A 9562-nucleotide genomic window follows, 5' to 3' on the forward strand; every position below is an offset into this window, starting at 1 on the left:
ACAAATTAAGGTGAGAGTCCCAAATACATAAAACTTGGAAACCTTTCAATTACTGTGCATACACATTTCTTTCTTTGACATTTTGTATGAGTGCACCATTCCTGGAAGTACTGCAATACCAGGTTGATGCGTGGAGCGGATGGAGCAAGCCCCTGTTCCTGCTCCCTAATCTAAAAATCCATTTAATATAAGGTCCTCGTATGGAGGACGTATCAGATATTAAACTGATAAGAACAGATACTACACTTGATCTTAGCCAAAAGGCCGAGAAGCGATAACCCGTAAACTTCCCAAGACAAGCGTTCACACCTGGACTTCGGGATGACTTCAGGAGGGTAGGTGGTAACATCGGTTGGAAGCTCAGGCCCAGAGACCAGGAAATTTCCTTTCATTTCTCACTTTAAACACAATCAAAAATCAGCTTTGCAAGAGCAAAGCCCACAAAAATAAGGTAAACTCATCAACGTTCCTCTCCACGGAAATCTTTAGTAAAAGGCGAAAGATTTATGCGTGATTGAAGAGAAACCTGAGATACTTTGGAGGTGGGACCAGGCCCCTGGTCCAGTGTTGCACAGGTAGAGAGCTACCTTAGGGTGAGGGGGCCTGTGAAAGAAGGTTATTGTAAATAGGCGGAGCAGCACAAGGTCAGTAATCGGCAGTAAGAAATGAGGGCTATTCAAATTTTGCCAACAAGGACCAGGTGAGACTTGTGTGCTGTGTCCCTAGAAACGGAAGGCAGTAAAAAAAGAGTGTGGGAGGGAAAGGGGTAAATGGGCAGGGCTGAGATGCAGGCGGAGTGGTGGGCAGTGTGTGTGTGTGTAAAAGTAAGTAAGTAAGTAAGTAAGTAAGTAAAAGTAAAGTAAAGTAAAGTAAAGTAAAGTAAAGTAAAGTAAAGTAAAGTTGGCATTTCCTGTTTGAAAACATCCATAATTCGTGTAATTCACAACAAGTCTCCAAATTTACATCAATCTATGGTCAACACATGTAAATTTTGACAAATTAAGGTGAGAGTCCCAAATACATAAAACTTGGAAACCTTTCAATTACTGTGCATACACATTTCTTTCTTTGACATTTTGTATGAGTGCACCATTCCTGGAAGTACTGCAATACCAGGTTGATGCGTGGAGCAGATGGAGCAAGCCCCTGTTCCTGCTCCCTAATCTAAAAATCCATTTAATATAAGGTCCTCGTATGGAGGACGTATCAGATATTAAACTGATAAGAACAGATACTACACTTGATCTTAGCCAAAAGGCCGAGAAGCGATAACCCGTAAACTTCCCAAGACAAGGGTTCACACCTGGACTTCGGGATGACTTCAGGAGGGTAGGTGGTAACATCGGTTGGAAGCTCAGGCCCAGAGACCAGGAAATTTCCTTTCATTTCTCACTTTAAACACAATCAAAAATCAGCTTTGCAAGAGCAAAGCCCACAAAAATAAGGTAAACTCATCAACGTTCCTCTCCACGGAAATCTTTAGTAAAAGGCGAAAGATTTATGCGTGATTGAAGAGAAACCTGAGATACTTTGGAGGTGGGACCAGGCCCCTGGTCCAGTGTTGCACAGGTAGAGAGCTACCTTAGGGTGAGGGGGCCTGTGAAAGAAGGTTATTGTAAATAGGCGGAGCAGCACAAGGTCAGTAATCGGCAGTAAGAAATGAGGGCTATTCAAATTTTGCCAACAAGGACCAGGTGAGACTTGTGTGCTGTGTCCCTAGAAACGGAAGGCAGTAAAAAAAGAGTGTGGGAGGGAAAGGGGTAAATGGGCAGGGCTGAGATGCAGGCGGAGTGGTGGGCAGTGTGTGTGTGTGTAAAAGTAAGTAAGTAAGTAAGGTAAAGTAAAGTAAAGTAAAGTAAAGTAAAGTAAAGTAAAGTTGGCATTTCCTGTTTGAAAACATCCATAATTCGTGTAATTCACAACAAGTCTCCAAATTTACATCAATCTATGGTCAACACATGTAAATTTTGACAAATTAAGGTGAGAGTCCCAAATACATAAAACTTGGAAACCTTTCAATTACTGTGCATACACATTTCTTTCTTTGACATTTTGTATGAGTGCACCATTCCTGGAAGTACTGCAATACCAGGTTGATGCGTGGAGCGGATGGAGCAAGCCCCTGTTCCTGCTCCCTAATCTAAAAATCCATTTAATATAAGGTCCTCGTATGGAGGACGTATCAGATATTAAACTGATAAGAACAGATACTACACTTGATCTTAGCCAAAAGGCCGAGAAGCGATAACCCGTAAACTTCCCAAGACAAGCGTTCACACCTGGACTTCGGGATGACTTCAGGAGGGTAGGTGGTAACATCGGTTGGAAGCTCAGGCCCAGAGACCAGGAAATTTCCTTTCATTTCTCACTTTAAACACAATCAAAAATCAGCTTTGCAAGAGCAAAGCCCACAAAAATAAGGTAAACTCATCAACGTTCCTCTCCACGGAAATCTTTAGTAAAAGGCGAAAGATTTATGCGTGATTGAAGAGAAACCTGAGATACTTTGGAGGTGGGACCAGGCCCCTGGTCCAGTGTTGCACAGGTAGAGAGCTACCTTAGGGTGAGGGGGCCTGTGAAAGAAGGTTATTGTAAATAGGCGGAGCAGCACAAGGTCAGTAATCGGCAGTAAGAAATGAGGGCTATTCAAATTTTGCCAACAAGGACCAGGTGAGACTTGTGTGCTGTGTCCCTAGAAACGGAAGGCAGTAAAAAAAGAGTGTGGGAGGGAAAGGGGTAAATGGGCAGGGCTGAGATGCAGGCGGAGTGGTTGGCAGTGTGTGTGTGTGTAAAAGTAAGTAAGTAAGTAAGTAAGTAAAAGTAAAGTAAAGTAAAGTAAAGTTGGCATTTCCTGTTTGAAAACATCCATAATTCGTGTAATTCACAACAAGTCTCCAAATTTACATCAATCTATGGTCAACACATGTAAATTTTGACAAATTAAGGTGAGAGTCCCAAATACATAAAACTTGGAAACCTTTCAATTACTGTGCATACACATTTCTTTCTTTGACATTTTGTATGAGTGCACCATTCCTGGAAGTACTGCAATACCAGGTTGATGCGTGGAGCGGATGGAGCAAGCCCCTGTTCCTGCTCCCTAATCTAAAAATCCATTTAATATAAGGTCCTCGTATGGAGGACGTATCAGATATTAAACTGATAAGAACAGATACTACACTTGATCTTAGCCAAAAGGCCGAGAAGCGATAACCCGTAAACTTCCCAAGACAAGGGTTCACACCTGGACTTCGGGATGACTTCAGGAGGGTAGGTGGTAACATCGGTTGGAAGCTCAGGCCCAGAGACCAGGAAATTTCCTTTCATTTCTCACTTTAAACACAATCAAAAATCAGCTTTGCAAGAGCAAAGCCCACAAAAATAAGGTAAACTCATCAACGTTCCTCTCCACGGAAATCTTTAGTAAAAGGCGAAAGATTTATGCGTGATTGAAGAGAAACCTGAGATACTTTGGAGGTGGGACCAGGCCCCTGGTCCAGTGTTGCACAGGTAGAGAGCTACCTTAGGGTGAGGGGGCCTGTGAAAGAAGGTTATTGTAAATAGGCGGAGCAGCACAAGGTCAGTAATCGGCAGTAAGAAATGAGGGCTATTCAAATTTTGCCAACAAGGACCAGGTGAGACTTGTGTGCTGTGTCCCTAGAAACGGAAGGCAGTAAAAAAAGAGTGTGGGAGGGAAAGGGGTAAATGGGCAGGGCTGAGATGCAGGCGGAGTGGTGGGCAGTGTGTGTGTGTGTAAAAGTAAGTAAGTAAGTAAGTAAGTAAGTAAGGTAAAGTAAAGTAAAGTAAAGTAAAGTAAAGTAAAGTAAAGTTGGCATTTCCTGTTTGAAAACATCCATAATTCGTGTAATTCACAACAAGTCTCCAAATTTACATCAATCTATGGTCAACACATGTAAATTTTGACAAATTAAGGTGAGAGTCCCAAATACATAAAACTTGGAAACCTTTCAATTACTGTGCATACACATTTCTTTCTTTGACATTTTGTATGAGTGCACCATTCCTGGAAGTACTGCAATACCAGGTTGATGCGTGGAGCGGATGGAGCAAGCCCCTGTTCCTGCTCCCTAATCTAAAAATCCATTTAATATAAGGTCCTCGTATGGAGGACGTATCAGATATTAAACTGATAAGAACAGATACTACACTTGATCTTAGCCAAAAGGCCGAGAAGCGATAACCCGTAAACTTCCCAAGACAAGGGTTCACACCTGGACTTCGGGATGACTTCAGGAGGGTAGGTGGTAACATCGGTTGGAAGCTCAGGCCCAGAGACCAGGAAATTTCCTTTCATTTCTCACTTTAAACACAATCAAAAATCAGCTTTGCAAGAGCAAAGCCCACAAAAATAAGGTAAACTCATCAACGTTCCTCTCCACGGAAATCTTTAGTAAAAGGCGAAAGATTTATGCGTGATTGAAGAGAAACCTGAGATACTTTGGAGGTGGGACCAGGCCCCTGGTCCAGTGTTGCACAGGTAGAGAGCTACCTTAGGGTGAGGGGGCCTGTGAAAGAAGGTTATTGTAAATAGGCGGAGCAGCACAAGGTCAGTAATCGGCAGTAAGAAATGAGGGCTATTCAAATTTTGCCAACAAGGACCAGGTGAGACTTGTGTGCTGTGTCCCTAGAAACGGAAGGCAGTAAAAAAAGAGTGTGGGAGGGAAAGGGGTAAATGGGCAGGGCTGAGATGCAGGCGGAGTGGTGGGCAGTGTGTGTGTGTGTAAAAGTAAGTAAGTAAGTAAGTAAGTAAGTAAGGTAAAGTAAAGTAAAGTAAAGTAAAGTAAAGTAAAGTAAAGTAAAGTTGGCATTTCCTGTTTGAAAACATCCATAATTCGTGTAATTCACAACAAGTCTCCAAATTTACATCAATCTATGGTCAACACATGTAAATTTTGACAAATTAAGGTGAGAGTCCCAAATACATAAAACTTGGAAACCTTTCAATTACTGTGCATACACATTTCTTTCTTTGACATTTTGTATGAGTGCACCATTCCTGGAAGTACTGCAATACCAGGTTGATGCGTGGAGCGGATGGAGCAAGCCCCTGTTCCTGCTCCCTAATCTAAAAATCCATTTAATATAAGGTCCTCGTATGGAGGACGTATCAGATATTAAACTGATAAGAACAGATACTACACTTGATCTTAGCCAAAAGGCCGAGAAGCGATAACCCGTAAACTTCCCAAGACAAGGGTTCACACCTGGACTTCGGGATGACTTCAGGAGGGTAGGTGGTAACATCGGTTGGAAGCTCAGGCCCAGAGACCAGGAAATTTCCTTTCATTTCTCACTTTAAACACAATCAAAAATCAGCTTTGCAAGAGCAAAGCCCACAAAAATAAGGTAAACTCATCAACGTTCCTCTCCACGGAAATCTTTAGTAAAAGGCGAAAGATTTATGCGTGATTGAAGAGAAACCTGAGATACTTTGGAGGTGGGACCAGGCCCCTGGTCCAGTGTTGCACAGGTAGAGAGCTACCTTAGGGTGAGGGGGCCTGTGAAAGAAGGTTATTGTAAATAGGCGGAGCAGCACAAGGTCAGTAATCGGCAGTAAGAAATGAGGGCTATTCAAATTTTGCCAACAAGGACCAGGTGAGACTTGTGTGCTGTGTCCCTAGAAACGGAAGGCAGTAAAAAAAGAGTGTGGGAGGGAAAGGGGTAAATGGGCAGGGCTGAGATGCAGGCGGAGTGGTGGGCAGTGTGTGTGTGTGTAAAAGTAAGTAAGTAAGTAAGTAAGTAAGTAAGTAAAAGTAAAGTAAAGTAAAGTAAAGTAAAGTAAAGTTGGCATTTCCTGTTTGAAAACATCCATAATTCGTGTAATTCACAACAAGTCTCCAAATTTACATCAATCTATGGTCAACACATGTAAATTTTGACAAATTAAGGTGAGAGTCCCAAATACATAAAACTTGGAAACCTTTCAATTACTGTGCATACACATTTCTTTCTTTGACATTTTGTATGAGTGCACCATTCCTGGAAGTACTGCAATACCAGGTTGATGCGTGGAGCGGATGGAGCAAGCCCCTGTTCCTGCTCCCTAATCTAAAAATCCATTTAATATAAGGTCCTCGTATGGAGGACGTATCAGATATTAAACTGATAAGAACAGATACTACACTTGATCTTAGCCAAAAGGCCGAGAAGCGATAACCCGTAAACTTCCCAAGACAAGGGTTCACACCTGGACTTCGGGATGACTTCAGGAGGGTAGGTGGTAACATTGGTTGGAAGCTCAGGCCCAGAGACCAGGAAATTTCCTTTCGTTTCTCACTTTAAACACAATCAAAAATCAGCTTTGCAAGAGCAAAGCCCACAAAAATAAGGTAAACTCATCAACGTTCCTCTCCACGGAAATCTTTAGTAAAAGGCGAAAGATTTATGCGTGATTGAAGAGAAACCTGAGATACTTTGGAGGTGGGACCAGGCCCCTGGTCCAGTGTTGCACAGGTAGAGAGCTACCTTAGGGTGAGGGGGCCTGTGAAAGAAGGTTATTGTAAATAGGCGGAGCAGCACAAGGTCAGTAATCGGCAGTAAGAAATGAGGGCTATTCAAATTTTGCCAACAAGGACCAGGTGAGACTTGTGTGCTGTGTCCCTAGAAACGGAAGGCAGTAAAAAAAGAGTGTGGGAGGGAAAGGGGTAAATGGGCAGGGCTGAGATGCAGGCGGAGTGGTGGGCAGTGTGTGTGTGTGTAAAAGTAAGTAAGTAAGTAAGTAAAAGTAAAGTAAAGTAAAGTAAAGTAAAGTAAAGTTGGCATTTCCTGTTTGAAAACATCCATAATTCGTGTAATTCACAACAAGTCTCCAAATTTACATCAATCTATGGTCAACACATGTAAATTTTGACAAATTAAGGTGAGAGTCCCAAATACATAAAACTTGGAAACCTTTCAATTACTGTGCATACACATTTCTTTCTTTGACATTTTGTATGAGTGCACCATTCCTGGAAGTACTGCAATACCAGGTTGATGCGTGGAGCGGATGGAGCAAGCCCCTGTTCCTGCTCCCTAATCTAAAAATCCATTTAATATAAGGTCCTCGTATGGAGGACGTATCAGATATTAAACTGATAAGAACAGATACTACACTTGATCTTAGCCAAAAGGCCGAGAAGCGATAACCCGTAAACTTCCCAAGACAAGGGTTCACACCTGGACTTCGGGATGACTTCAGGAGGGTAGGTGGTAACATCGGTTGGAAGCTCAGGCCCAGAGACCAGGAAATTTCCTTTCATTTCTCACTTTAAACACAATCAAAAATCAGCTTTGCAAGAGCAAAGCCCACAAAAATAAGGTAAACTCATCAACGTTCCTCTCCACGGAAATCTTTAGTAAAAGGCGAAAGATTTATGCGTGATTGAAGAGAAACCTGAGATACTTTGGAGGTGGGACCAGGCCCCTGGTCCAGTGTTGCACAGGTAGAGAGCTACCTTAGGGTGAGGGGGCCTGTGAAAGAAGGTTATTGTAAATAGGCGGAGCAGCACAAGGTCAGTAATCGGCAGTAAGAAATGAGGGCTATTCAAAGGGCTGAGATGCAGGCGGAGTGGTGGGCAGTGTGTGTGTGTGTAAAAGTAAGTAAGTAAGTAAGTAAGGTAAAGTAAAGTAAAGTAAAGTAAAGTAAAGTAAAGTTGGCATTTCCTGTTTGAAAACATCCATAATTTGTGTAATTCACAACAAGTCTCCAAATTTACATCAATCTATGGTCAACACATGTAAATTTTGACAAATTAAGGTGAGAGTCCCAAATACATAAAACTTGGAAACCTTTCAATTACTGTGCATACACATTTCTTTCTTTGACATTTTGTATGAGTGCACCATTCCTGGAAGTACTGCAATACCAGGTTGATGCGTGGAGCGGATGGAGCAAGCCCCTGTTCCTGCTCCCTAATCTAAAAATCCATTTAATATAAGGTCCTCGTATGGAGGACGTATCAGATATTAAACTGATAAGAACAGATACTACACTTGATCTTAGCCAAAAGGCCGAGAAGCGATAACCCGTAAACTTCCCAAGACAAGGGTTCACACCTGGACTTCGGGATGACTTCAGGAGGGTAGGTGGTAACATCGGTTGGAAGCTCAGGCCCAGAGACCAGGAAATTTCCTTTCATTTCTCACTTTAAACACAATCAAAAATCAGCTTTGCAAGAGCAAAGCCCACAAAAATAAGGTAAACTCATCAACGTTCCTCTCCACGGAAATCTTTAGTAAAAGGCGAAAGATTTATGCGTGATTGAAGAGAAACCTGAGATACTTTGGAGGTGGGACCAGGCCCCTGGTCCAGTGTTGCACAGGTAGAGAGCTACCTTAGGGTGAGGGGGCCTGTGAAAGAAGGTTATTGTAAATAGGCGGAGCAGCACAAGGTCAGTAATCGGCAGTAAGAAATGAGGGCTATTCAAATTTTGCCAACAAGGACCAGGTGAGACTTGTGTGCTGTGTCCCTAGAAACGGAAGGCAGTAAAAAAAGAGTGTGGGAGGGAAAGGGGTAAATGGGCAGGGCTGAGATGCAGGCGGAGTGGTGGGCAGTGTGTGTGTGTGTAAAAGTAAGTAAGTAAGTAAGTAAGTAAGTAAAGTAAAGTAAAGTAAAGTAAAGTAAAGTTGGCATTTCCTGTTTGAAAACATCCATAATTCGTGTAATTCACAACAAGTCTCCAAATTTACATCAATCTATGGTCAACACATGTAAATTTTGACAAATTAAGGTGAGAGTCCCAAATACATAAAACTTGGAAACCTTTCAATTACTGTGCATACACATTTCTTTCTTTGACATTTTGTATGAGTGCACCATTCCTGGAAGTACTGCAATACCAGGTTGATGCGTGGAGCGGATGGAGCAAGCCCCTGTTCCTGCTCCCTAATCTAAAAATCCATTTAATATAAGGTCCTCGTATGGAGGACGTATCAGATATTAAACTGATAAGAACAGATACTACACTTGATCTTAGCCAAAAGGCCGAGAAGCGATAACCCGTAAACTTCCCAAGACAAGGGTTCACACCTGGACTTCGGGATGACTTCAGGAGGGTAGGTGGTAACATCGGTTGGAAGCTCAGGCCCAGAGACCAGGAAATTTCCTTTCATTTCTCACTTTAAACACAATCAAAAATCAGCTTTGCAAGAGCAAAGCCCACAAAAATAAGGTAAACTCATCAACGTTCCTCTCCACGGAAATCTTTAGTAAAAGGCGAAAGATTTATGCGTGATTGAAGAGAAACCTGAGATACTTTGGAGGTGGGACCAGGCCCCTGGTCCAGTGTTGCACAGGTAGAGAGCTACCTTAGGGTGAGGGGGCCTGTGAAAGAAGGTTATTGTAAATAGGCGGAGCAGCACAAGGTCAGTAATCGGCAGTAAGAAATGAGGGCTATTCAAATTTTGCCAACAAGGACCAGGTGAGACTTGTGTGCTGTGTCCCTAGAAACGGAAGGCAGTAAAAAAAGAGTGTGGGAGGGAAAGGGGTAAATGGGCAGGGCTGAGATGCAGGCAGAGTGGTGGGCAGTGTGTGTGTGTGTAAAAGTAAGTAAGTAAGTAA

At 42.6% G+C, this 9562-nt stretch overlaps 20 non-coding genes across 20 annotated transcripts; all 20 read right to left on the bottom strand.

Moving 5' to 3' along the window:
- Positions 1 to 85: 85 nt before the first annotated feature.
- On the bottom strand, positions 86 to 276 carry LOC128535107 (U2 spliceosomal RNA). Its single transcript, XR_008361837.1, has one exon. It is a non-coding gene; the product is annotated as a U2 spliceosomal RNA (small nuclear RNA).
- A 143-nt stretch (positions 277 to 419) lies between these two features.
- On the bottom strand, positions 420 to 533 carry LOC128534955 (U5 spliceosomal RNA). Its single transcript, XR_008361699.1, has one exon. It is a non-coding gene; the product is annotated as a U5 spliceosomal RNA (small nuclear RNA).
- A 546-nt stretch (positions 534 to 1079) lies between these two features.
- LOC128534881 (U2 spliceosomal RNA) lies at positions 1080 to 1270 on the bottom strand. The gene has a single exon (XR_008361637.1). It is a non-coding gene; the product is annotated as a U2 spliceosomal RNA (small nuclear RNA).
- Positions 1271 to 1413: 143 nt separating this feature from the next.
- LOC128534956 (U5 spliceosomal RNA) lies at positions 1414 to 1527 on the bottom strand. The gene has a single exon (XR_008361700.1). It is a non-coding gene; the product is annotated as a U5 spliceosomal RNA (small nuclear RNA).
- A 528-nt stretch (positions 1528 to 2055) lies between these two features.
- On the bottom strand, positions 2056 to 2246 carry LOC128535108 (U2 spliceosomal RNA). Its single transcript, XR_008361838.1, has one exon. It is a non-coding gene; the product is annotated as a U2 spliceosomal RNA (small nuclear RNA).
- Positions 2247 to 2389: 143 nt separating this feature from the next.
- On the bottom strand, positions 2390 to 2503 carry LOC128534957 (U5 spliceosomal RNA). The gene has a single exon (XR_008361701.1). It is a non-coding gene; the product is annotated as a U5 spliceosomal RNA (small nuclear RNA).
- A 517-nt stretch (positions 2504 to 3020) lies between these two features.
- LOC128535110 (U2 spliceosomal RNA) lies at positions 3021 to 3211 on the bottom strand. Its single transcript, XR_008361839.1, has one exon. It is a non-coding gene; the product is annotated as a U2 spliceosomal RNA (small nuclear RNA).
- A 143-nt stretch (positions 3212 to 3354) lies between these two features.
- On the bottom strand, positions 3355 to 3468 carry LOC128534958 (U5 spliceosomal RNA). The gene has a single exon (XR_008361702.1). It is a non-coding gene; the product is annotated as a U5 spliceosomal RNA (small nuclear RNA).
- Positions 3469 to 4008: 540 nt separating this feature from the next.
- On the bottom strand, positions 4009 to 4199 carry LOC128535112 (U2 spliceosomal RNA). Its single transcript, XR_008361841.1, has one exon. It is a non-coding gene; the product is annotated as a U2 spliceosomal RNA (small nuclear RNA).
- Positions 4200 to 4342: 143 nt separating this feature from the next.
- Positions 4343 to 4456, bottom strand: LOC128534959 (U5 spliceosomal RNA). Its single transcript, XR_008361703.1, has one exon. It is a non-coding gene; the product is annotated as a U5 spliceosomal RNA (small nuclear RNA).
- A 545-nt stretch (positions 4457 to 5001) lies between these two features.
- Positions 5002 to 5192, bottom strand: LOC128535113 (U2 spliceosomal RNA). Its single transcript, XR_008361842.1, has one exon. It is a non-coding gene; the product is annotated as a U2 spliceosomal RNA (small nuclear RNA).
- A 143-nt stretch (positions 5193 to 5335) lies between these two features.
- Positions 5336 to 5449, bottom strand: LOC128534960 (U5 spliceosomal RNA). Its single transcript, XR_008361704.1, has one exon. It is a non-coding gene; the product is annotated as a U5 spliceosomal RNA (small nuclear RNA).
- Positions 5450 to 5984: 535 nt separating this feature from the next.
- LOC128535114 (U2 spliceosomal RNA) lies at positions 5985 to 6175 on the bottom strand. Its single transcript, XR_008361843.1, has one exon. It is a non-coding gene; the product is annotated as a U2 spliceosomal RNA (small nuclear RNA).
- Positions 6176 to 6318: 143 nt separating this feature from the next.
- LOC128534961 (U5 spliceosomal RNA) lies at positions 6319 to 6432 on the bottom strand. The gene has a single exon (XR_008361705.1). It is a non-coding gene; the product is annotated as a U5 spliceosomal RNA (small nuclear RNA).
- A 523-nt stretch (positions 6433 to 6955) lies between these two features.
- On the bottom strand, positions 6956 to 7146 carry LOC128535115 (U2 spliceosomal RNA). The gene has a single exon (XR_008361844.1). It is a non-coding gene; the product is annotated as a U2 spliceosomal RNA (small nuclear RNA).
- Positions 7147 to 7289: 143 nt separating this feature from the next.
- LOC128534962 (U5 spliceosomal RNA) lies at positions 7290 to 7403 on the bottom strand. Its single transcript, XR_008361706.1, has one exon. It is a non-coding gene; the product is annotated as a U5 spliceosomal RNA (small nuclear RNA).
- Positions 7404 to 7834: 431 nt separating this feature from the next.
- On the bottom strand, positions 7835 to 8025 carry LOC128535116 (U2 spliceosomal RNA). The gene has a single exon (XR_008361845.1). It is a non-coding gene; the product is annotated as a U2 spliceosomal RNA (small nuclear RNA).
- A 143-nt stretch (positions 8026 to 8168) lies between these two features.
- LOC128534963 (U5 spliceosomal RNA) lies at positions 8169 to 8282 on the bottom strand. The gene has a single exon (XR_008361707.1). It is a non-coding gene; the product is annotated as a U5 spliceosomal RNA (small nuclear RNA).
- A 525-nt stretch (positions 8283 to 8807) lies between these two features.
- Positions 8808 to 8998, bottom strand: LOC128534741 (U2 spliceosomal RNA). The gene has a single exon (XR_008361511.1). It is a non-coding gene; the product is annotated as a U2 spliceosomal RNA (small nuclear RNA).
- Positions 8999 to 9141: 143 nt separating this feature from the next.
- Positions 9142 to 9255, bottom strand: LOC128534964 (U5 spliceosomal RNA). The gene has a single exon (XR_008361708.1). It is a non-coding gene; the product is annotated as a U5 spliceosomal RNA (small nuclear RNA).
- Between the last annotated feature and the right edge of the window lie 307 nt (positions 9256 to 9562).

The sequence above is a fragment of the Clarias gariepinus genome, chromosome 12 (assembly GCF_024256425.1).
Source record: "Clarias gariepinus isolate MV-2021 ecotype Netherlands chromosome 12, CGAR_prim_01v2, whole genome shotgun sequence".
Lineage (NCBI taxonomy): Eukaryota > Metazoa > Chordata > Actinopteri > Siluriformes > Clariidae > Clarias > Clarias gariepinus.